The sequence below is a fragment of the Protopterus annectens genome, chromosome 1.part1 (assembly GCF_019279795.1).
Source record: "Protopterus annectens isolate FY-2018-M chromosome 1.part1, PAN1.0, whole genome shotgun sequence".
NCBI lineage: Eukaryota > Metazoa > Chordata > Ceratodontiformes > Protopteridae > Protopterus > Protopterus annectens.
In genome coordinates, this window is record NC_056726.1 from 1,154,799,228 (window position 1) to 1,154,822,799 (window position 23,572).

At 39.9% G+C, this 23,572-nt stretch overlaps 1 long non-coding RNA gene across 1 annotated transcript in view; it reads right to left on the bottom strand.

Moving 5' to 3' along the window:
- The window catches only part of LOC122809127, a 277,534-nt gene that overhangs the window by 228,435 nt on the left and 25,527 nt on the right, over window positions 1-23,572 (bottom strand). The gene's annotated exons all lie outside the window — the stretch shown is intronic.

Below are 23,572 nucleotides of genomic sequence, written 5' to 3' on the forward strand. Positions count from 1 at the left end.
GCAGCGTACACCAGCTACAGGATGCTCGAGTCCCTAGCTTCAAGACAGTGGAGTTCAAGCATTTGGTACTTGAGTGCTTGTAGTCGAACGTATTTCTGTCCTGGACCCACTACACTTTTCATTTTATGTAAATTGCCCCCAGTGGGACTTGCATCATTTAACTCATTCACTCCAATGGAACTCTGGACGTTTGCACTCTAACTTCCAATGGGCAGAACCTAAACTTTTAAATTTCAAGCAAATGTTAATACCACTGGAAACATAGGGGTTAATAAAAAGGTGTGAATGGTAAACACTTCAGTGCAAACTATTTTATAGTGGTAGTATGTTTTTTAGGGTCTGCATTTTATAAGTCACAGTAAACACAGTCCCTGGGATTCAATGACGCTTACATTAAGTGTACACCGTTCTGAGTGAACTAACAACACAGACATAACTCACACCTTCTTCCTCCTAATTTTAGTTTTCTTACTGATATTCTTGCAGCTTTAAATATTAACAGGGATTCATAAATGTTACCACAAAGTGTAGACTCTTTCTGGGTGACTAGAAAGCACAAAAAAATGTGATAAGAATGTTCCTGAATACATATAGGTTCATAGGTTCATAGGTTCATACTAGGCTATCTGCCCTGGGGCAATTACAAGCCTAGCCCGATTTTGTTTGGCTTACGCCACCCCTTGATTTGAGTATACTGTGCCCTTTTTAAGGTTTAGTTTACTGTGCCTCTGTCTAATAGTGACACGGAAGTAATCCCCGGGACAAACCTACGATCCCCCATCCACTCATCAAGATTCTTCTTGAAGAGATTCAGTGAGGTGCTCTGCCTAACATGAATTGGAATTCTATTCCAGAGCGAAGGGAGCCTCTGGGTTATGAATCTGTCCCTCCAGCAAGTTCTATTTATTTCTGTGCTGAGGTTCAAGTCCCTCGAGCATGTGGCTCTAAGGGATTTAGATTTACTGAGGTGGAGCACGTCCATTAATTCTGGATTGGACATAGCTTTATATGTCAGGCATAGATCGCCTCGAAGTAGGCGGTATGCAACTGAGTAGAGCTGGAGTTTTTTTAACCGAGCAGCATATGGCATCTGCTTGAGTCGCTTGATCCTCTTGGTGAGGTACTTTTGGGGTCTTTCTAATTGCTACAGGTACATCCCAAAAGGGGCATTATATTCTATGATAGGCCTGATGAGGGATGAATAAAGGGGCACGATTATCTCTCTTGATCTAGATGTGAATCCTTTCATGATGAGGTGGGCTATGTAGAAGGTCTTTCTAACCACTTTGGCAATGTGGTTGTCAAAGGAGAAATTGCTATCAACTTGGGTCCCCAGATCCCTAATTACTTTCTCTGTACTTAATGGGTTACCGCCTATGTGGTAATTTGTGGGCACATTGTTTTTGCCAAAGGGTATGACTATACACTTTTTGGCATTTAGCTTTAGACCATGGCTCTGGCACCAGTTATCCGTCTCTGTGAGACCTTTTTGAAGGATGTTTGTGTCAGCTGGAGAGTCGATTATGGTGCCCAGTTTGCAGTCATCTGTGAACTTGGTGAGCCATAGTCCTCCCACGGTGGCCTGTACCTCGGAAAAGTATATACTGAACAAGAGCGGTCCCAGGACAGAACCTTGTGGGATGCCACTTGTGACCGGTTTCGAGTCTGACATGGCTCCAGCAACTCTCACTCTGTGGGTTCTGTCTTTGAGCCAGTTTGCAACCCATCTTGTGACATAGGGGTTTATATTTAAGCTGGATAGCTTATCTATGATGCCCGAGTGGGGCATTGTGTCAAATGCCTTTGCTAGGTCCAGATAGACTGCGTGGACTACCTTCCCTTCATCTATGGCTTTGGTGACTGTTTCAAAGAAGTCGACCAGGTTCAAAAGGCAGGATCTGCCCTTGACGAAGCCAAATTGGGTAGGATCTAGTGTCTGTAGGTCCCCAATGTCTTTGTTTATGAGCTCCATGATGATCCTCTCCATAGCCTTGCAGACTAGGCTAGTCAGGCTTATGGGGCGATAGTTTCCAGGGTCCGTAGAGGCTCCACCTTTGTGGAGTGGGACCACTGTTGCTGTACGCCATTCTGTGGGCACATATCCTGTAGTGAGGCTGAGATTGTACAGCTGTTTTATTTGAGGGGTTAGTTCTTCTTGGAGTTCATGTAGGACGCAACCCGAGTTGCCATCTGGTCCCATGGAAGCAGTGTTTTTTGCTTTGGAGAGGGCAGCCTTCACCTGAGCATCAGAGATGTTTGGGAGGCAGCCCTCTTCCAGGATAGATACTTGCTCTTTTGGGGGGGAGGGGGTGGAGAAGTTTGCACTGAACCTGTCTGCCAGGATATTGGCGATGTCTGTGGGTTCAGTGCATTTTTTGTCATTTAGAATCAACTCAGAACAAGTCTGGGAGTTGCATCCCAGGTTCCTAACATAACTGAAAAAAGCCTTATGATTGTCTTTAGTGTCCTGTCCAATTTTTCTCTCGAAGCTGGCCTTGGAGGATTTTATGAGGGATCGTAATTTTTTGCTAGTACTGATCAGAGCTGCCTTCCCTATTAGGGATTTTGCTCTATCATGTAGTAGCTTCCTCCTTCTGTTGTACAGTTTATTTATGGCTGGGGTCCACCAGACTGGACGGCTGCCTTTGGATGACTGGGTCTTGGTTTTGTTTGGGATAGCATGATCCATGCATTCCTGGAGATGTCCGTAGAATGCATTTATATAGGATTCTGCAGTTTGGGCCGTAGTTTCCACTGGCCCTGGGGCCTTGAAGAATTCCACTTTGGTTTTGAGAAGTGAGAAGTTCGCTTTTGAGAAGTTTTTCACTGTGGTTTTCTGGGTTGGGGGTGGGGTTGGGATGTGGGTATCCAGTGAAATTAATTTATGGTCTGATCTTACCAATGAGGGATATACTTCTGGTATGGAGCATAGAGTACCCATGTTGGTAATGATCAGGTCTAGTATGTTATTCCCTCTTGTGGGAGTGGTGACTAGTTGTTCCATAGCATTTGAGTTTATAATTTCCAGGAACCTTTGGGCTAAGGTGCTGGAGCTTGAGTAGTGCTCCCAGTCTATGTTTGGGTAGTTGAAGTCGCCCAATATAATGGTGTTCGGAGAGATCTTCATGTTCTCCAATGTTTTCAGGAAAGCCGAGTGGGATTCCTGACTTTGAGAGGGTGGTCTGTAGGATGCTATAAACTGAAAAGCAGTCTTGCCCACTGTTAGTTGCACATGGATGATCTCCGATACTTTGTGCAATGCCACTAACCTGGAAGTGTGGATATCCTTGATAAATATGGAAACTCCCCCTCCTTTTGTGGATCGGTCTGGGTTTTGGGGCCAAAAAGCATGATATGAGGTATAACCTGGTAGTGCTGGGGTGCTCTCTGGAGCCTTGAACCAGGTTTCTGTCACTGCACAGATATCGATGTTCTCCATACTGAGGAGAGCTTTGAGTGCATGCATCTTGAGGTTAAGACTTCTGGCATTTAGCAGCATTACCCTTAGTTTCTTGTTCCTTGTGCTGTCTATGGAGGTGGGTTTGACTTTTGAGCCTTGCCTAAAAAGGCACTATGGGGGTGGCAAGAGCCTTTGCCAATATCCGAAAGCCCAGTGGTGACAGGTGCAAGCCGTCCCTAGCGAAGCAACGTGGCTTGTCGAGCATATCATCCCAGGCTGACAGACACCGGATCCCCTTTGAATGACACCAAAATTTTAGCCAATTGTTAAAATCGATCATTTTGTCTTTGTACTATGGCATCATTCTAGGTGAGGGTAAGATGCTGCTCAAGGTCAGGGTCATACCGGTCTGGGCTACATGATCAGAGAGCTCCTCTATGTCTCTTTTCATGTAGTCCAGGGAGGTACGTATCAGGTCATTCACACCAGCATGTACGATGACTGAGTCATATTTGTATTTGCTTTGGAGTGACCTGAGTGCTTGCGTTATTTGGCGGATCCTAGCACCCGACAGGCAGCTCACTGTGACCTTCTCTTTGTTCAGCCTGGTGAGCGTGATGTCAGTGTGTCTGACAATAGAGTCACCTATTACAAGAGTATCAGGTGTGTTATTCAGCCTCAAGGGCTGTGGCTGCTTGGCACACTGACTTTGTGGGCTATGTGTTGTGCGTGTTTTGTTTTGGGGTAGCGTTTGCTTGGATGTCTGCTTTGGAGGTCTCTGTTGCTTAGGTAGATTTTTATTTAGTGCCTCTGAGTATGTTTTTGTGTGTTTATGTGTTTGGTTCGCTGATGTGGTGGGACTATGTGATACTGGAATTGTGTTGTGTGAGGTTACCTTCTCCTCCTGACTGGTTTCACCAGTTTTGAGATGAGAGAGCTCAGCCTCCAGTTTGGCTATATGGTTGCATCTATCACATATATTTGAACCTGTTTGGAGGAGGAGAGGGTTGTCCGTGTACATGAGACAGTTGTAACATTGCCTCAAAATTCCCAGATTCACCAGCTGGACTGGAGAGGAAACCATTGACTGACCTTTGGACATGCTAGAGTAATATAGGGAAACTGAATTAAGATGGATCAATAGGGGTCAAGGTAATCGTAGAGAGTATAAGAGTAAGTACTGCTTATGGTTTAATAGTGCTAACTTGTAAGATTACCTATTTGGACCAGTGAAGGGCCTTAGAATGAGAATATGGTGTTTAATTTGAGAGATAGAGCAGTTCTAAGGGAAAAAGTGAAGAGCAGACTTCGTGGAGCTTTGGAATTGACCCAAAATGGCCAATAAAACTACAGTTTCAAGGCAGTAACCACTCCCACAGGGGCAGGCTGCTCAATGTTTATCACTGCCACTGATGAACAGAGAGACTTCCCTTTAGCCCAAGCAAAAAATGGCCTCCAAGAAACTTACAAACAGTTCAGAACAGCAAGCCTGTAACTGAACTTTTTTAAATCTCAGAAAAGTGGGAAAAAAAGCAAGGTTTTTTGTTTTTTTGTTTTTTTAAAGATAGCAGAGGTTCACAAGTATCAACAAGTTATAACAGTGCAGTAAATGACCCCACACTTGAGTGCTAGGCCAGAGACAGATAAAATGCAAGTTTTAAGAAAAAAACGATTTTAAAAATAAGTGCAAACAGGAAATTCAGTAAACAGCTCTAGGTTGTGTTCTAAATACAGTTACCAATGCAGAAATCAAGTTTAACAAGCCAGAAAATGCTCAAAGTAGGCGGCTATGCAGAAAAACTTAGCAAATAATCTGAAGAAAAGTACTTAAAATCCCAAAAGTGGCTCCTTTCTTCTCTCAGCGTTTTCTCCTCTTGGTGGGTGCTTCCCCAACAGCCAACAAGTCTGAAAAGACGCCAAAACCACGAGGCAATCTGGTTTTAAGAGAGGGAGATCAAGGAGTTTGGAATTGACCCAAAATGGACAATAAAACTACAGTTTCAAGGCAGTAACCACTCCCACAGGGGCAGGCAGGCTGCTCAATGTTTATCACTGCCACTGATGAACAGAGAGACATCCCTTTAGCCCAAGCAAAAAATGGCCTCCAAGAAACTTACAAACAGTTCAGAACAGCAAGCCTGTAACTGAACGTTTTTAAATCTCAGAAAAGTGGGAAAAAAGCAAGTTTTTTTTGTTTTTTTTAAAGATAGCAGAGGTTCACAAGTATCAACAAGTTATAACAGTGCACTAAATGACCCCACACTTGAGTGCTAGGCCAGAGACAGATAAAATGCAAGATTTAAGAAAAAAACGATTTTAAAAATAAGTGCAAACAGGAAATTCAGTAAACAGCTCTAGGTTGTGTTCTAAATACAGTTACCAATGCAGAAATCAAGTTTAACAAGCCAGAAAATGCTCAAAGTAGGTGGCTATGCAGAAAAACTTAGCAAATAATCTGAAGAAAAATACTTAAAATCTCAAAAGTGGCTCCTTTCTTCCCTCAGCGTTTTCTCCTCTTGGTGGGTGCTTCCCCAACAGCCAACAAGTCTGAAAAGATGCCAAAACCATGAGGCAATCTGGTTCTAAGAGAGGGAGATCAAGGAGTTTGGAATTGACCCAACACTTAGTGTACACTTTGTGTAGGCTTTATTGAATCTGGCCCTAACTATTATTTTATAATATGTTCTAAATAACAATCTACAATTTACAATATCTCAGCCACCATTCATTTTACACTCAAGCCGTCAGCAGGATTTTGTTCATCCAACTGATAGGATTCTGTGATATTTGCAAAAATATTTTAAATTTATGACAATATAAATAAATATTACGTAAAAAGCAATCAGAATCTCTTTACCTGCACTATACAGAGGCCCAGTGTTAGTGTAGTTATAGGGTCTATATTACAATGTCAAACTCACAGGAGTCCGAACGTTGTAATATCAAACCGTAAAGTTCGAAATCCAATAACAACGAAAACAGAGAACAGTGATTTTTTTTTCCCAGTGAAAAAAAAATTGATGTTCCATGACAAAAACAAAACTTACACTTTAAACTTAAACTGTGCTCCCCACACACCCCTACTTAAATATACCAACTCCGAGATCGCACCACAGTGGAGGAAATAGCAAAGCCCCGAAAATGGGCCACTGATTTTTCTCCCTGGGAAAAAAATCTGTGTGCCGTGGCTTTGCTATTTTCGTATTTTGGACTTTTGGGTTCGCTATTACAATGTTTGAATGTCTACAAGTTCGACGTTGTAATACAGACCCGTTATATTGTCCATCATGTAGTCTTTAAAGTGTTTTGTCAGGATGCATGACTGCATCATGGCATCTGTCGAGTTAAATGCCACTATGCAGTTTGCACAGGTGTATCCATTTTTGTTTGGGCCATTTTTTAATAAAAAGCTTTGCAAATATTTTATTAAAACCATGGCCCAAATAAGTTTAGTTTTTCCCTGTCTGATGTCATATAAGGTGGCTGTCTGTAGACTTGCACAGCTTGCATCCATTAAAGGCTATAGGCACCTCTCCTGTTTGCCCCCCCAATAGATGTCACAGAGGTTAAAGATCAGTGTTAAACCTCAGTGGCACTAAGGCAGGGAAAATTAATTTTATGGAGGATTTTATTTTCAGTGCTGAAAAAAAATGCCGATATAGTGAGGCTGCAGATCGGCACTTCATACAACACACACAGTGGTGTAAAAGGCAAGTCATGAAAACATGGCTAAACACTTTACGATGAACTCTTTCAACAACTTGCATGCAGCATGGTTTTGGGGTTATTCATGTAAATATGAACAGGTAACATTAGACGCATTAGGCACTGTAGGATGTAAGTACAGAAAAACTTGAAGCTATGCTTTAATAAGTTATGCATTCACAGTATGCTTATGATGTAACAATCACAGCTACTCATAAGTCTACACAACTGGTATCTATAATATTAGAAAATGACTTTTGTTCAGTTTGGAATCTTCTGTCTAATAATAAATTAACTACTAGCACATGCAAATTCATGTTTAAGATATTCGGGAGAGCAAAAAAGCTAACTAATATTAGAACACTGTGTATTCTGATCCACTTTGGATTTTACTCCCAGTTTCACCATACATCAAGTACATCTTGGACTGCTTTTAGACAGCACTCTAACCTTTCATAACCATAACGGGTTGACTACATCTGAAGTTTCACCACAACATAAGGTCTCCTACAGTATTTCACATCTGCTTACTTCTGAAACTTGTTGTTTGATTGCTATCAATGTCTTAATCACAAGACAATAATATGTTTTAGCTACCATTGCCCCTTTCTGAGGACATAACACTTAATTACTAAAACCTACAGAAAATAAGATTATAAGATTTATTTACCTTACTAGTGTACCAAACACCATTGTACTTCTAGTCACAAGAAAAATTGTCTTCCCATCTCTACTAGGTACAACTACTTGCTGGATTCTCATACATTTAAGCTCATTAAGACAAGGTACTGTCTAGCCCGGACAAACAAATTAATAGTGCATGAGTTACTTACTCCCTCAGAAGTGACCTGACAACATCCCAAGCTGTGTTCTACATGAACTGCAGAATGAACTGGCACCCCACCTAACCACCACGTTCAATCATAGCCTCACCTCAGGCTTTGTGCCCACTGAATGGAGCACAGCAACGGTTATCCCACTCCACAAAGGGAGAGCCACAACGGACCCCGAGAATTACCGCCCCATTAGCCTAACGAGCCTGGTCTGCAAGGCCATGGAATGTTTCATCATGGATCTTGTACACAAAGACATTGGTAATTTCCAAACTCTGGACCCCACCCAGTTCGGGTTTGTAAAAGGCAGATCATGTCTCCGCAACCTGATACACTTCTTTGAAGCAGTCACCAACGCCTATCTAGATCTCTGGAATTATAGATAAACTCAATAAACTAGGTATAAATCTCTATGTCACAAGATGGGTTGCCAACTGGCTCACTGACAGAACCCACACTGCGAAAGTAGCAGACTCCAAATCTGACTTCAGACCAGTAACAAGTGGAGTACCAAAGGGTTCAGTCCTGGATCTTCTCCTGTGTGGTATCTACTTTTCTGAAGTACAGGCTAACACAGAAGGTCTTTGGCTAATGAAGTTCGCAGATGACTGCAAACTAGGAGCCATAATCAAAATTCCTAACGATGTGGACATCCTACAAAATGGCCTCACAGAGACAGATGCCTGGTGTCAAAGCCATGGCCTCAAGCTCAATGCCAAAAAGTGCATTGTCATCCCCTTTGGTAAAAACTCTGTACCAATGAGCTACTACATAGGTTGTAGTCCACTTAACACTGAAAGTGTGATAAGAGACCTTGGGACACAGGTGGACAGTAGTCTCTCCTTTGATAATCACATCACCACAGTAGTCAGTAAATCCTCCTACATGGCACACCTTATCACAAAAAGTTTCTCATCCAGGAAAAAAGAGGTCAGTGTTCCCCTCTACTCATCGCTCATTAGACCCATTATAGAGTACAACACCCCTTTTGGTATGTACCTCACAAGACATCTACAAGAACTGGAAAGGCCACAGAAATACCTCACAAAGAGGATTACCGGCCTCAAACAGATACCCTACGCAGACCGTCTCAAAAAATTCCAGCTTTACTTTGTCGCATATTGCCTACTCAGAGGTGATCTCTGCCTAACATACAAAGCTATGTCAAACCCAGAGCTGTTGGACATGCTCCACTTAAAGAAATCCCAATCCCTGTGAGCTACACGCTCTAGGGACATAAACCTTGTCACTACAATAGACAGAACATGCTGCGGGGATAGATTCCTGTCTCAGAGACTTCCCATACTCTGGAACGAATTACCTATCTATATCAAACAAAGCTCCTCATTAGCACTCTTCAAGAAAAATCTTGATGATTGGATGGGAAAAAAGGAAATTCACCCCAGGGATCACCACTGTGGCTCTGCTTGACAGGAGCACAGGAAAATAATATTCTTGGGTGATGAAAGCCAGGGTACCATTTTGGCTAGGCTTATATAGGCCCTAGGGTCAATAGCCTAGTACCTACCTATGAACCTAAGTAATGCTGCCTTCAAACTGAATACATTCCAATTCTCATTAGCTGTCTGTGAAAGATATTTTTGAAGGCTTGCTATTACTTCTTATAGGTTCATAGGTTCATACTAGGCTATCTGCCCTAGGGCATTTATAAGCCTAGCCAGAGTGTGTTTGGCTTTCGCCACCCATTTTAAATGAATTTTGCTATGCCCTTTTTCGAGGTTAGTATACTGTGCCTCTGTCTAACAGTGACACAGAAGTGATACCCGGGGTAAACCTACGATCTCCCATCCACTCATCAAGATTCCTCTTGAAGAGAGTCAATGAGGGACTCTGCCTAACCTTGACTGGAATTTTATTCCAGAGTGAAGGGAGCCTCTGGGTTATGAATCTGTCCCAACAGCATGTCCTATTTATTTCAGTGCTGAGGTTCAAGTCTCTCGAGAGCGTGGCTCGATGGGATTTGGATTTTCTGAGGTGCAGCATCTCCATTAATTCCGATTTGGACATGGCTTTATACGTCAGGCACAGATCGCCTCTGAGCAGGCGGTATGCCACTGAGTAGAGCTGGAGTTTCTTTCACCGGGCAGCATATGGCATCTGTTTGAGCCCTTTGATCCTCTTGGTGAGGTACTTTTGGGGTCTTTCCAGTTGCTGCAGGTGTCTGGTAAGGTACATCCCAAAAGGGGCATTGTACTCAATTATGGGTCTGATGAGGGATGAGTAAAGAGGCACAATGACATCCCCTGATCTAGATGTGAATCCCTTCATGATTAGGTGGGCTATATAAAATGTTTTTCTAACCACTTTGGCCACGTGGTTTTCAAATGAGAGATTGCTATCAACTTGGGTCCCCAGGTCCCTAATTACTTCTTCCGTACTTAATGGATTACCACCTATGTGGTAATTTGTGGGCACTTTGTTTTTGCCAAAGGGGATGACTATACACTTTTTGGCATTTAGCTTGAGGCCATGGCTCTGGTACCAGTTGTCTGTTTCTATGAGTCCCTTTTGTAGGATGCTTGTGTTGGCTGGAGAGTCGTTTATGGCGCCTAGTTTGCAGTCATCTGCGAACTTGGTCAGCCACAGTCCTTCCGTGTTGGAAACAGTTTACCTAAACAGCTTACTACAGTATATAATCTCAGATTTTTAAGAAAATATCAAATTCGTGCCTAGCTGGGAAATATTCTTCCTTCAGGGATATTGGATAATACAGAGTGGCATTCATTGTCATTTCATAGGATCATAGGGGGCTACTAGGCTAATGGCCCTGGGGCCCTTACAATCCTAGCCACATGTTTATCCCTAAAAAACAATTCTCACTCACCACCTGTCACTCCTGTCAGTGAGGGACAAAGGTGGAACCCCTGAAACAAATTTGTGGTTTCCCATCCACTCATCAAGGTAGTGCTTGAAGAGGGTCAGCAAGGTACTCTGTTTGACATGTATGGGAAGTCTTTTCCAAAATTGGGGCAGCCTCTGGGAGACAAATCTATCTCTCCAGCAGGTTTTGTTGAAGTCACATATTTAGATTTAGGCCTATCGAGCGGGTAATGTGTGAGGAGTTAGACTTGTGGATATGGAGCATCTCTAGTAGGGCAGGGTCCGATATTGCCTTGTAGGTGAAACACAGATCACCTCTGAGCTATCTGTATGATACCGAGTAGAGTGATAGTGATTTAAGCCAGTCCACAATAAGGCAGGTGTTGGAGGCCATGGATTCTCTTTGCGAGGTATTTCTAGTGCCTTTCCAGTTGGTGCAGGTGTTTGAAGAGGTACATACCAAATGGGGCATTATACTCAATTATAGAACTACTGAGGGAGGAGTGCACAGAGGTAATAACCTCCTTTTTTTCTGAATGCAATCCCTTTGCTTATAAGACAAACCAAGCAAAAGGCTTTTCTGACCACTGCCGCCTCATGATGGTTGAATGTGAGATTGTTGTCAACCTGACTACCCAGGTCTGTCACCACAGGTTGTGTGCTTAGGGGGTTGTCGTTGATGTGGTAATCAGTAGGGGCCATGTTTTTGCTGAATGGTATGATAATACATTTTTCTGCATTTAACTTAAGGCCATGACTTTGGCACCACTTATTAATAGCTGTGAAACCTTCTTGCAGTAGGTTAACATCATTTAAGGAGACAATGACAGCACCCAACTTACAGTCATCTGAAAACTTGGCCAGCCTCAGGCCCTTTGTCTTTGCCTAGACCTCTGAGAAGTATATGCCAATGAGTAGGGGTCCCAGGACATATTCCTGGGGAATGCCACTAGTGCCAGGTCTGCTGTCAGATGTGGTGGCACCTATTTTGACCTTGTGGGCCCTATCAGTAAGCCAGTTGGCCACTCACCTGATGAGACAGGGATTTACACCAAGTTGTGTCAGCTTTTTGATGATGCCTGAGTGGGGGATTGTATCAAAGGCCTTGGCCAAGTTAAGGTAAGCTGTATGTACTGACTTTCCCTCATCCAGGGACTTGGTGACAGTCTCAATGAAGTCAACCAGGTTTAATAGGCAAGATCTGGCCCTGACAAATCTGAATTGGGTGGGATCAAGTGCTTTGAGATTGCCTATGTCCTTGTTTATGAGATGCATAATAACATGCTCCATAGCTTTACAGATTATACTTGTTGAGCTAATGGGGTCAGTAACAGCTCCACCTTTGAGCAAGGGGATGACAATGGCAGTTCTCCACTCTGCTGGAATGAACTCTGTAATTAGCCTGTGGTTGAATAGGGTGCTCAATAGCAAAACTGGCTATAACTTGGATGGGTGTTTTGCCCACTATCAGTTGCACCTGGAGTAATTCCAGTGTGTCATTCTGGCAAACCAGTCTGGAGGTGTGCCTATCCTCAATGAAGATAGAGACTCCACCACCCTTAGTCTTTCCGACCTCATTTTGGGGTCGAAAGTGTGGAATGAGGTATAGCCTGGTAATACAGAGGTGCTCTCTGCAGCCCTGAACCAAATTTCCATGACCGCACAGACATCAGCATCTTCCAGGGTGAAGAGAGCCTCCAGTGAGTGCATTTTCAGGTTAAGGATCCTAGCATTAAGCAGCATGACCCTCAATTTTATTTTTGACAGATCTTTTATGTTGGATGATTTGTCTTTGGGACATAGCCTAAAAAAGGCACAATGGAGGAGGGAAGAGCCTTGGCCAAGATCCGGAACCCAAGAGGTGACAGGTGGAGGCCATCTCAGGCAAAGCATCGAGGCCTGTCAGCCGTGTCATACCAGGCAGACAGATACTGGATCCACTTGGAAAGACACTAAAAACTAAGCCAATTGTTGAAGTCAATTATTATTTGCTGGTATTGTGGTATCATTCTTGGTGAAGGTAGGATGCTGCTTAGGGCTAGGGTCATACTTGCCTGGGACACATACTCTGAGAGCTCAATCATGTCTCTCTTCATATAGTCCAGGGAGGCATGTCTCAAGTCATTCACACCAACATGGACAATGACAGAGTCATACTTGTACCTGTTGTGGAGAGACTTAAGTGTGTGTTCAATGTCGCGGATTCTGGCACCTGACAGCTGACTGCGACCTTCTCCTTGTTGGGCCTGGTGACAGAGACATCAGTGTGCCTCACTACTGAGTTGCAAATGACTAGTATGTTAGGTTTATTGTTATGCCTTATGGGCTGCATTGGTTTATTGTTATGCCTAATGTTCTGTGTTGGTGAGACACTAGTGTGTTGTCTACTGTGTGTGATGTGATTGGTACTGTGTTTGGAATGTTTGTGAGTGTGTTTTGGGGGTCTCTATTATTTAGGCAAGTTTTTATTGAGTACCCCTGCATAGGTGAGTGTCTGTTGTGCTTGGTTCTGTGATGTGGGTGGTGTGGTGTTTGTGCTGGCAATCTCCTCTTTGTCAGGAGTACTGACTGTGATGTGAGACAGCATGGACTCCAGCTTAATGATGTAGATGCATTTCCCGCAAGTAGAAGAATTATGTGCTAGGAGAAGAGGACTGTCTGTGAACATGACGCAGTTGCTGCACTGTCTCAGTATCCCCATGTTGACCAGGCTGGCAGGAGAAATTAATGGGAATTGTCCAGACATAGTGTTCCAAATACTTGGCAGACTTATGAAGAGCAGGATTTGATAATGGTTTGCCCACAAGAGTGTAGACCACAAAGACCCTAAATGTAAAATAACTGACCTGAAGCACAAGTGCTAAAACCAAATCTGAGATGCTTAGAACAGCAGACAAATTTAATCAGACTACTAACAAGCAGTAATAGATGCAGAATAAGAGCACTTGAACACTTAAGAGCACTCAGAACAAAAAAATAAGGTAGTAAAGTAGGTAGAACACAGTTACAGTAATAGCAGCTAAATAAAGTATATGTATATATATTTTTTCCAATGGAAAGGGAGAAAACAGAGCAAGATTAAGAGACTACAGCGGGTGTCATTCCCAAATGCTCTCTCTGTACACAGTCGATAGAGTTGATGAGATAGGACTGATAGGAGTGTCTGAAATCAAAGAAGCAAGGGGGGTAGTCATTCCCAAATGATCTCACTGTATTCAGCTGAGTGAGAAAATGAGATGGGTCTAGGATGAGTGTGCAAACACAAATTTACAGTAAGGGTTGGCAGTTCCAAAGACACCAAGTTTAAGACTACAACAACACTAGGGATGGAGGGTGGGAAACAAAGTGCAGAGAGAGACAGACCACAATATTCAATTAATATTCAATGAAACAAATAAATAAAATGCAGTACAGTTTTGTTAACTATCACTGAAACAATGCAAGTGCAAAAAAGTATACTTAAATCAGTCTTTATGTCCAGATGATTGCAGATTGGTCACAGCCAGCCAAACAGCTCTGACACTGAGCACAAATAAATACACAGAAATGTGACTATACCAGTACTATAAGACAAAGGATAAACCTCCAGGCTATCAGTTAAACACAGAACTTCAAAGAAGTAAAACAGCTCCCACTGAAACCAGAGGGCTTATACTTCTAGTGCTGAATTAGCCCTGGCAGACTAACTGCAGACAGAGAGAGCGAGAGAGAGAGAGAGAGAGAGAGAGAGAGACCACAATATTCAAATAATATTCAGCGAAACAAATAAAATTCAGTACAGTTTTGTTAACTTATCGCTGAAACAATGCAAGTCACTGAAACAATGCAATTTATGCACATGAGCAATGTGCACTTACACACGTTGCAGATACACACAAACAGTGTGATTCATTGAGCATAGTTGCACAAGTGTATGAGCCTCAAACCATTATGAAGAAAGTCTTATGTAACTGAATGCATAATGACATTTAAATGAGGAATGTATGTAGTAAATGCTGTGCTGATGATATGTTTATGGAGTACCTTTCCCACCTTTTACAATTCAATGTGACACAATGATTCATGTGTGGACTGCAGACATAAGTTTTACAGAGACAAGCATAGCCATTTCCAGTCACTTTGCAATCCATAAAGTTGTTCAGTGTATCAGCTAGTTTCATGATTTCACAGTTTGAAATGTCTGATGCTATGGTATTAATACCTGATACAGTCTGTGGCACTTGGCTCCCAAGTCAGAGATCTTAATGGCAATGGCTAACTCATCACAATTTTGAGATCCATGTAGCAGGACATAATCAAGATTTTGGTCAATTGGTATGACATACAAATTGGAAACAGGAGAATGCATGGCCTGCCTATCTCTGTGGATACCAAGGTATGTGTAGCTCTCACTATACTTATTGTGATGACACACCACTGGACCAGTAATCAAGGAGCCTCAATCCTCACCACTGGCACTAGCGGGGGACATACATTGGGAGGATGACAAGTACACATACAGTATTTCCAAATGCAGCTCTCTGCATCGAGTTCAATTTCCCTTAAGAGTACACAGTGACCACAGTCAGTTTGGAGCTGGTTTATCCCTCTTTCTCCAGATCCTCAACAAGACTCCCCACTGGTACAGCTATAAAGTTGAGATCTCAGCTGAGTGGCCAAGCCAAGACCTCCAACACCCTCTCTGTCCAACCAGTGCTTCGTGTCCCTGCCCAAGTAGCTGACACACACACTCTTTGAGGTTTGATTTATACACATATGCACACCTGGGAAAGGCTGACACAAGTGTACTAGTTATGCCCCCTTTGCCCAGACTATAAGGTAATTATTACTGCCACCAGCCAACTCATTATCAGCTACTTTAAAGCCCTTAACAAAGGGTGTTCAACCTCACTGTGTAATATTAATATTAACACTAATGGTATTTTGACCAAGAGCAAGGCTATTAGGAGTGGCCCACAGTATTTCACCAAACAAATATGCAATTATTCTCAAAACTTAGATATCTCTAGACAGATCAGCCACAATGAAAGGTTTAAATATATTTAATAATAATTAATAAAAGAACAAAAAAATACTAAATATATATTCACAGTTGTATCAGAGTTCAAAATTACAGCAAATATTTGAAACAGCATTGCAGAACAATCTCAAATAAATAAACATATCTAAACTAAGCTTGCTATATTCCTGAATATATCTAAGAAAATTATACTATACCCTAGTAACTTACTTCAACAGGGCAAGGCAGATTTGGTGAATGGTTCTTGTCAAGTCCAAGACAGAATACAGAATGTGCTGTCCTTCTCAGAAAGTTCTCACATTAATATCTCAAATATTACTGCTGGTATAGCTTGCAGAATAACATTATTTCTTGTCATCTGACTCTTTCCCAGTAAGCTGTCAGTATTTAGCATCTGTCTGTAAAAATACACAGACCTCAGATCTTTGGCAGATGCTGGAAGTCATAAAACAATTGCATTACTTCACACTTTCATAGGTAGTAATTAGTTCACTCTGAAGAAAATACAGAAAGCTTCTCAGCACAGACATTATGTCTTCAGCCTAGCATAGAAAGTAATTTAATTTCAGCTATTTTTCTGAAGTTAACCTCCTGTATTCCAGTTTCAGCTGTTAAAATATATACATTTAAACAGTTACAATAGTGCATGTACATTTCTTTTCTATTCCAGTAAGGCACACTGTGGTTACATTTTAAGCACAAGCACTTTATAAAATACCTTTTAACACAAATGCCTGTACAGACTAGTTTGATATACACACAACATACAGTTCTGATACATTTTTAACACAAGCATTGTATATAGATCATGCTGATGTTCACAAATGGCATATCATTATTTACAAAATTAAGATAGTTGTGCTGGTAGCATCTCCCTTTGTCACACATACCACTGGGCCCCTTCAGAGATAGACTTGGGACACATTGGGTGTCTCACAGGCTTTGCTTTGTGGATACTGCAACAGTTCCTAATTGTTATTCTAATTCATGTAAATGAGCATATCTACTTCTCACAGACAACACAAAACAGAGCTACTACCATACATGTGTTTTCAAATCTAACATTCTCCTCTGAGGTACTTGGTGTTATAGATTTGCACCCATGTGTCTATCGGGGCCTGGGCCACAGGGAAAGGTACTATAATAGGAAAGACTACCATTCCATCAACTGGCAGGCAGTGTGTGACACATATGGCTGTATCAGCAGTGTCATGGTCCAGCATCCTGGTAGTGCCTATGAGTCCCACATTTGGCACAGTTTCACTGTGCTACCACTTTCACCATGGTAGGATACCACATGGACACCTGATAGGTAAATGCATCATTAATCACCAAATGTCCTCATAGGTACTTGTATAAACAATGCATAAGGTGTAATGTTAACCACCCCATCTACATGTGCCTTATCCCCGATTACATTTTTCAAGTGATGTATGCTATGCACTCAAACCTTGGATAATGACACCAGCTTGTAACCCACAGGGAGCTACAGAGGAGTGTAGAACATCACCCTCTCACAGACCTGAATAGTGACTGAGCAAGTGTTCAGCCTACATAAAGCCCATTTACTTTGCCTGGACAAGTGTGGGGGGAGGGTTCTCTAGTGCAACCCCTCCTCTGTGTGCAGAATATTTACTGCATGTTGTAGTCTGTGGAATATGATTTGGCATCATTCTGGTACATTACTGCTGCAACCATTGTCAGCAGGACCCCCTGAGTGGTCATGCAGTCCCCTCCCATGTAAGACCTAGAACTTATAGTAGTGAGGATAGTGAAGACATCCAACTGAAAACAGCAGGAGCATGGCACCTCCTCTGAAAGAATTATGCATGGTATATGGCAATACAGGGAAAGTGGCGGCATCTAGTCCATAACTAAGGGCTTTGACAAACACCATGTGACAGTGTATAGTCACAAAGATAAAATCTGGTGCATGCAGTGCTTATGGTAGGACATACTGTATAGTGTCTGGTCAACTCATGCTGTGCAAACATTCCTCCATGATCCAGACACAAATGTACAGCTGATATTGTCACAACCATCATCATTTGGACAGTGGTTCTTGCCAGAGACAGAATAGGTAGGCACATCAGTTGGTGAGGCAGGGGACTGAACTGTAGGTGGCTGTCCTATTTTGTTTATTTTTTTTTTTATTCTAACCCTGCATGTAAAAAGATTTTATGTATTAATCTGATTTAACTTTGTTTTTCATATGTGTATAAATGTTTAATTCATTGGGTAAATATTACATGTTTTTTTATTTTTTTCCATGCCATCCCAATATATAAGCACATTTTTTTCATCTTTGACTTACAAATGGTCTTTCATGTTTGTTTATTTTTTTTTACCCCTGCAGCTTCCGTGCTTTGATATTTGTGCCATGCGGGAGGTGAGTTAGATCATCTGGCACATGAGGTGTGCCAGTCACATCAGTACTGTGTCATACACAATGTCCCCTAATGATAGGGAAGAGGAGGCTCTTAGCGATGGTGAAAGGGTACTGTAACAAAAGCTTGACATTGAGTTGCTACAGTGGCATGACCTATGTGATGTTGCAGAGATCCTTGTTAGTAACCAACTTTTATGTCTTTTGTGACACTTGGACTGTGAAATCCTTGCAAATGATATGGAAGTTTGATGGCATCCAAAATGCTGACTCATTGATGTTTCCACAGCCATAGAAGTTTGCAAATCAATGGATGCTGCAGCTGATAGGGTCAATGAGCTACACATCCAACATGTCCTCCACACATACTGGCCCAACCTCTGTCTCACTTAAACGTGTCAGCCATGTGTGTGTGTCTAATATAATCTCACAACTGTGCAGACAGAGGCTGACATGGATGCTGTGTGAGCAATCATGATCCACAGGAGGATCATCATAGCATTGTCCTCCACCATTCCTCTATATTGCAGAATGTCCTCACATAATCATGTATTTATTTATTATTATATTGTCATAGAACATCATGTTACATGTGTAATAGATCTATTTTCAACATGCGCATGCTGATATATGGTTTCAAGTCCCAACCATTCCAGTTCTTTCAATAACTTATTCAATATTACCTTCTCCATTATTTTTCCATAACATGAAAGAAGACATCAAGCTCTATATGACTCTCGGTTTGTCCTACTCCCCTTTCCCTTAAAGATGGGTTTAATAAGCGCATGTCTCCAATATTGAGAAATCTCCCCATACTTATATGATCTAGTAAATAATAGACCCCACCCCCCCCGTACATTAAATATACCAACTCCAAAGTCGCACTACAGTGGGGGGAAAAGGTAATTTCCTAACCCCACTGTAGTGCGACCTTGGAGTTGGTATATTTAATTTTCGGGGGGGGGGTACAGGGGGGCTTGCCCCCCTGCATAAACATAGTAAACAGTGTGTGGGCTATTTCTAATTGCTTTGTAGTTTTCAATGATTTGAGATTTAATGTTATGAGTTTTCGATGATTTGGTCTCGCTGTTTTGAAATTCGATGAAATGAGCTTTCGACGATATGAAGTGAAACCAATAAAACAGGTCATTTGTGGATGGAATGTAAAGAGGGAATAAAGAAACTTGAAGAGGAAATGTGTGCTACACAACAAGAAATGGTACATAAGGGGGAAACTTTGGAAAAAGCTACAAACAAAAAAGCCAGAGAACAGAGAAAGGAGGGAAGCAAAAGAAAAATGACAGAAATAGAAGAATGTATTTATTTACTATTATTTATTTGACAATTGTTGACCGGGTATGTCCAGCTGAGTGGAAGCCCTTTTTAGCGGTGGCCCTGGGAGAAAAGCTTCACAAAAACACAACAGTAAGTAACAGGAATAGAGTAATTACAGTAGCAAAGAGTGCATGAGTGTCATTAGAATTCAATAGTTCAATACTTAGCTTAATTCTTAAGGGCATATAATACTCTAGGTACATTTTATTAGTACAGAGTGAAACAGTAACTAAAGTCTAGTAGTTACTAGTGGAGTGCTAAGGAATAATGTAATACAATTTCAAGTCAGTGAAATAAGTGATGAAGATGATATTAATTAGAGCACAGTGAAAAAAAATAGAATTTGATAGGTAAAAGAGTAAGAAATAGGAAGTGTATAGGAAATAATATGAAATAAATAAAGAAAAGGAAAAGGATGACAGGAAATGTAGAAAGGATGAATAATATTTATTATGGATAATTTTAAGAAGATGATAGGGACTAGGGACAATAGTAGCAGTTAATGCAAATAGTTTAAAAAGTTTAACAAGAAGGATAGATATTTTAGAATGGTGTAAAGAGCTTGATACATTTGTAACAGTTTCAGAAGATATAACAGGCTTGACTATAACAGAAAGAATACAGACTGAGCAGTTATGGGGGGATACTGGAATTTAGGAAAAGATGCATGAGTAGTAATATTATTGAGAAAAACAGTAAAAATATTAGATGTGACTAGTAGATATGGGAAGAATAACAATTCTGGATATAGCATGTATGCAGAATAATAGCACTTTATCCTTGTGTTAATAGAAAGGAAAGAGAAAATATGTTCTAGAAAATTCTATAACAATAATGATGGATATTATAGTGGTAGGAGACATTAATTGTGATTTAAGAAAAAGAAGAAGAAAGGTTAGTGACATAAAATACTAGAAATAATAAGATGTGGCAAACTGTATTTATGGAAATTTAATGGATGAACTAATAAAACAGGGGGTTATAGAAAAGAAAAAAAATATTTTTGGAATCCCAAGGACTAGAAATAATTAAAGAAGGTGCATAAGCAGCAGGATTATCTAATCATTTGGCTATTTGGATAGAAATAAAAATGGTATGAGGGATACAGTAGAGAGCTGATTATCTAAACTAACTGAGACCTAGGATAATCAAATTTATAAATAAACCAGATAAAAAATGTCTAAAATCTGGTTGTTTTTTTTTTCAGCACACAGGAATACACTTTTCAGCCATTTAGCGATTCCAGTGGACAATAAAGTATATTTTCACACATGAGCTGGCTACAAGCTCAAAAAACATACTCAAGTGAATACATACAATGTTCACATATTCAGACTTTATGATTTTTCCTACCCAAAAGCTATGGAAGGCCGGTTCTGATAGTTGACTTTTGGATAATCAACATTCAGAAAATCAACTCTCTACTGTATATACTGTATATAAATGTGGGAAAAGGAATACATTTATGGTGACAGAATTTTAGAAAGATCATATTGGTCTAAGAATTTTTTTATCATAATTGGTCAGAATGGCGGATACCCTTTAAGGAAAAATATAAGAGATGCTATATGCAATGTGAGACAGAAAACAGAAGAGAAACTAAGAAAAATTATAAAACAAAATAAAGAGGTGTTTTCTAATTTGGAAAGGAATTATAGTATTTTTCTAAAGAAAAAGAATTATATGAATTTAATTGAGAAAAAAACATTTTTTTTTATATAAACACATATATTTTACAAGGAAAAAAGGAGGAGGTATTCAAGTAAGTTAGTCAAAGAAGACTATGTAGTAATGAGAAAGCTGATAGACAAAACAGGTACACTAGAAACTAGACAAGAAAAGGTCATGAAAGCAGTGATAAATTATGTGAATGAGATGTTTGAAGAGAAACAGATATCCAAAATAAAGATATGGGAATTAAAGAGGCTTTTGTAAGAAGATAATGAAGAAAAGAAATATTTTTGGAAGAATTGGATAAAACATTGAAAATAGTTAATATGGAGTCAACAGCAGGACCTGATGGAAGAGAATACCAAATGTATTTATATGAAAGAAGGGGGACAGATTTGCAGAATTGGAGACTAGTAGTAATGAACAATACAGACTTTAAGGTATTTATGAAGATATTTCATAAAATAATGGAAGATAAAATTGATAACATTATAGACGGTATGATATACAGTGTTAAAGGCAGAGGGAGTCAGGAGTTATTAATGATAATTAGGGAATTGATGGATAATAGCATGAATGGACAGGAACAAGTAAAAATCAGGACAGGTGATGTAAAGAAAGCTTTGAATCTACTACATCATCCAAAATTATGGGAAATGTTTCAATCATATAAGTGACAAGGTAAAAATGTAAGTATCACAGCTTATAAATATAATATGATAAATGTTTTGGTAAAAGGATGGTTAAGTACGGGTGTAACTATAAAAAGTGGGATAAGACAAGGATATCCATTGAGTGGTATGATATTTACACTAGTGATGAATGCAAGAAATGAGGACTATATGTTATATAAATAGGGAGGGTTTTGAAATACCTATTACGTTATCCTAGCAGATGATATTACAATTATTAAAAAAGATGTGAAAGGAGTAGAAATGTTAGGTTGATTGAATATGTGCTTAACCTAATAGGATTGTATTTAAACAAAGAAAAAGTAAAGGATTGGGATATGATGGAGAAACAGGAGGAATCAAATTTAATACGTATGAAATAGCAGTTTCTTTTGGAAATGTTTTGGAGGAAAAGCAATAAAAGAATTATGATGGAAAAAGATGATAGAAGTAATAATAAATATGTGTACGTTTTGGGGATATTTCAAATTATCATTAAAAATTCACTTGATAAATTCAGTATTAATGGCAAAAGTCATGTATCTACCAAGTGTCTTAGTTTAATCTTTAACATATGAAAAGGAGTTATATACAATATTTTTGCATTTATTTGGGGTTCAAGATTTAACCCTTTAAAAAGAGATACAACAGAAGAAGGAAGCTTAGGTTTGATTATGCCAATTGTATATGCAGCTTTATTAAATTTGTATAAAGTCTTGAAATGAAAGTAATAAGTAAGGAAGTTTTAATAAATAAAATATTGAGATCTAATTATGGAAAAGGATGGGAGGTGTTGCAAAGATTTAAAAGGAGAAGAGAAGGTATAAATGCAGAATTTAAAATGTATCAAGAAAAGATATGTTGGAAAATAAATGTGAATAATATTGAAGAAGAAAGAAAACTATGGTATACAAATATTATGGTCAAATAGTATTATGCGAACCCTTGAAAAGATCTTGAAGTGGATCTTGAAGGTAATAGGAAAATTGCCAGTTAGAGGAAATAAGGTATGTAGTAAAGGTATTTGCCTACAAATGGTTAACTGTCTCAAAAAAGAGAATATAGAATAGGTAATTATTATGAGATTGAGATGATTTAACATGTATTTTTAAAATGTAAAAGAACTCTAAAAGTGTGGGAAAATGGGAGATAGCAATTATTTTGAAGATATAAAAGGTACAGAGGATATAAACATGGGCATTATTGAGTACAGGTATTATGAAAGTAGAAATAAAAAATACATGTCTGTAAAACCATTTAAAAATGTTTATTGTTATATTGGTTATATGGAACCAAAGAGTGAAGGAAATAATATTTAATGAAAAAATGAAATTTGACAAAAATATTGGAAAAAAATAAGATTTTGGTTATGGAAAATGGAGTGGGGGTCTAAAAGTATGTATTGAAAATACGTTTGTATAAGGAGTAATGTTTAATGTTCAGAATGTTGTCAATAATGTAAATAGTGCAAATATCATAAATATTGTATGACTGATATAAATAAGTCTTTTAAACAAAGGACACTTACTCTTTTCTTTAGGTGCCATGTGCTGTGGGATCTTTTACATCTACTTGAGCTACCACCAACTCAAACAGAAGAAATCTCAGTTTAGCATCTCATCCAAAGTGCAACACACTCAGGAGTGCAGCACCCCTATAATGCTGCTCTGCAGTTTTAGCATTCCATCTACCCAGGGTGGAAATAGAACC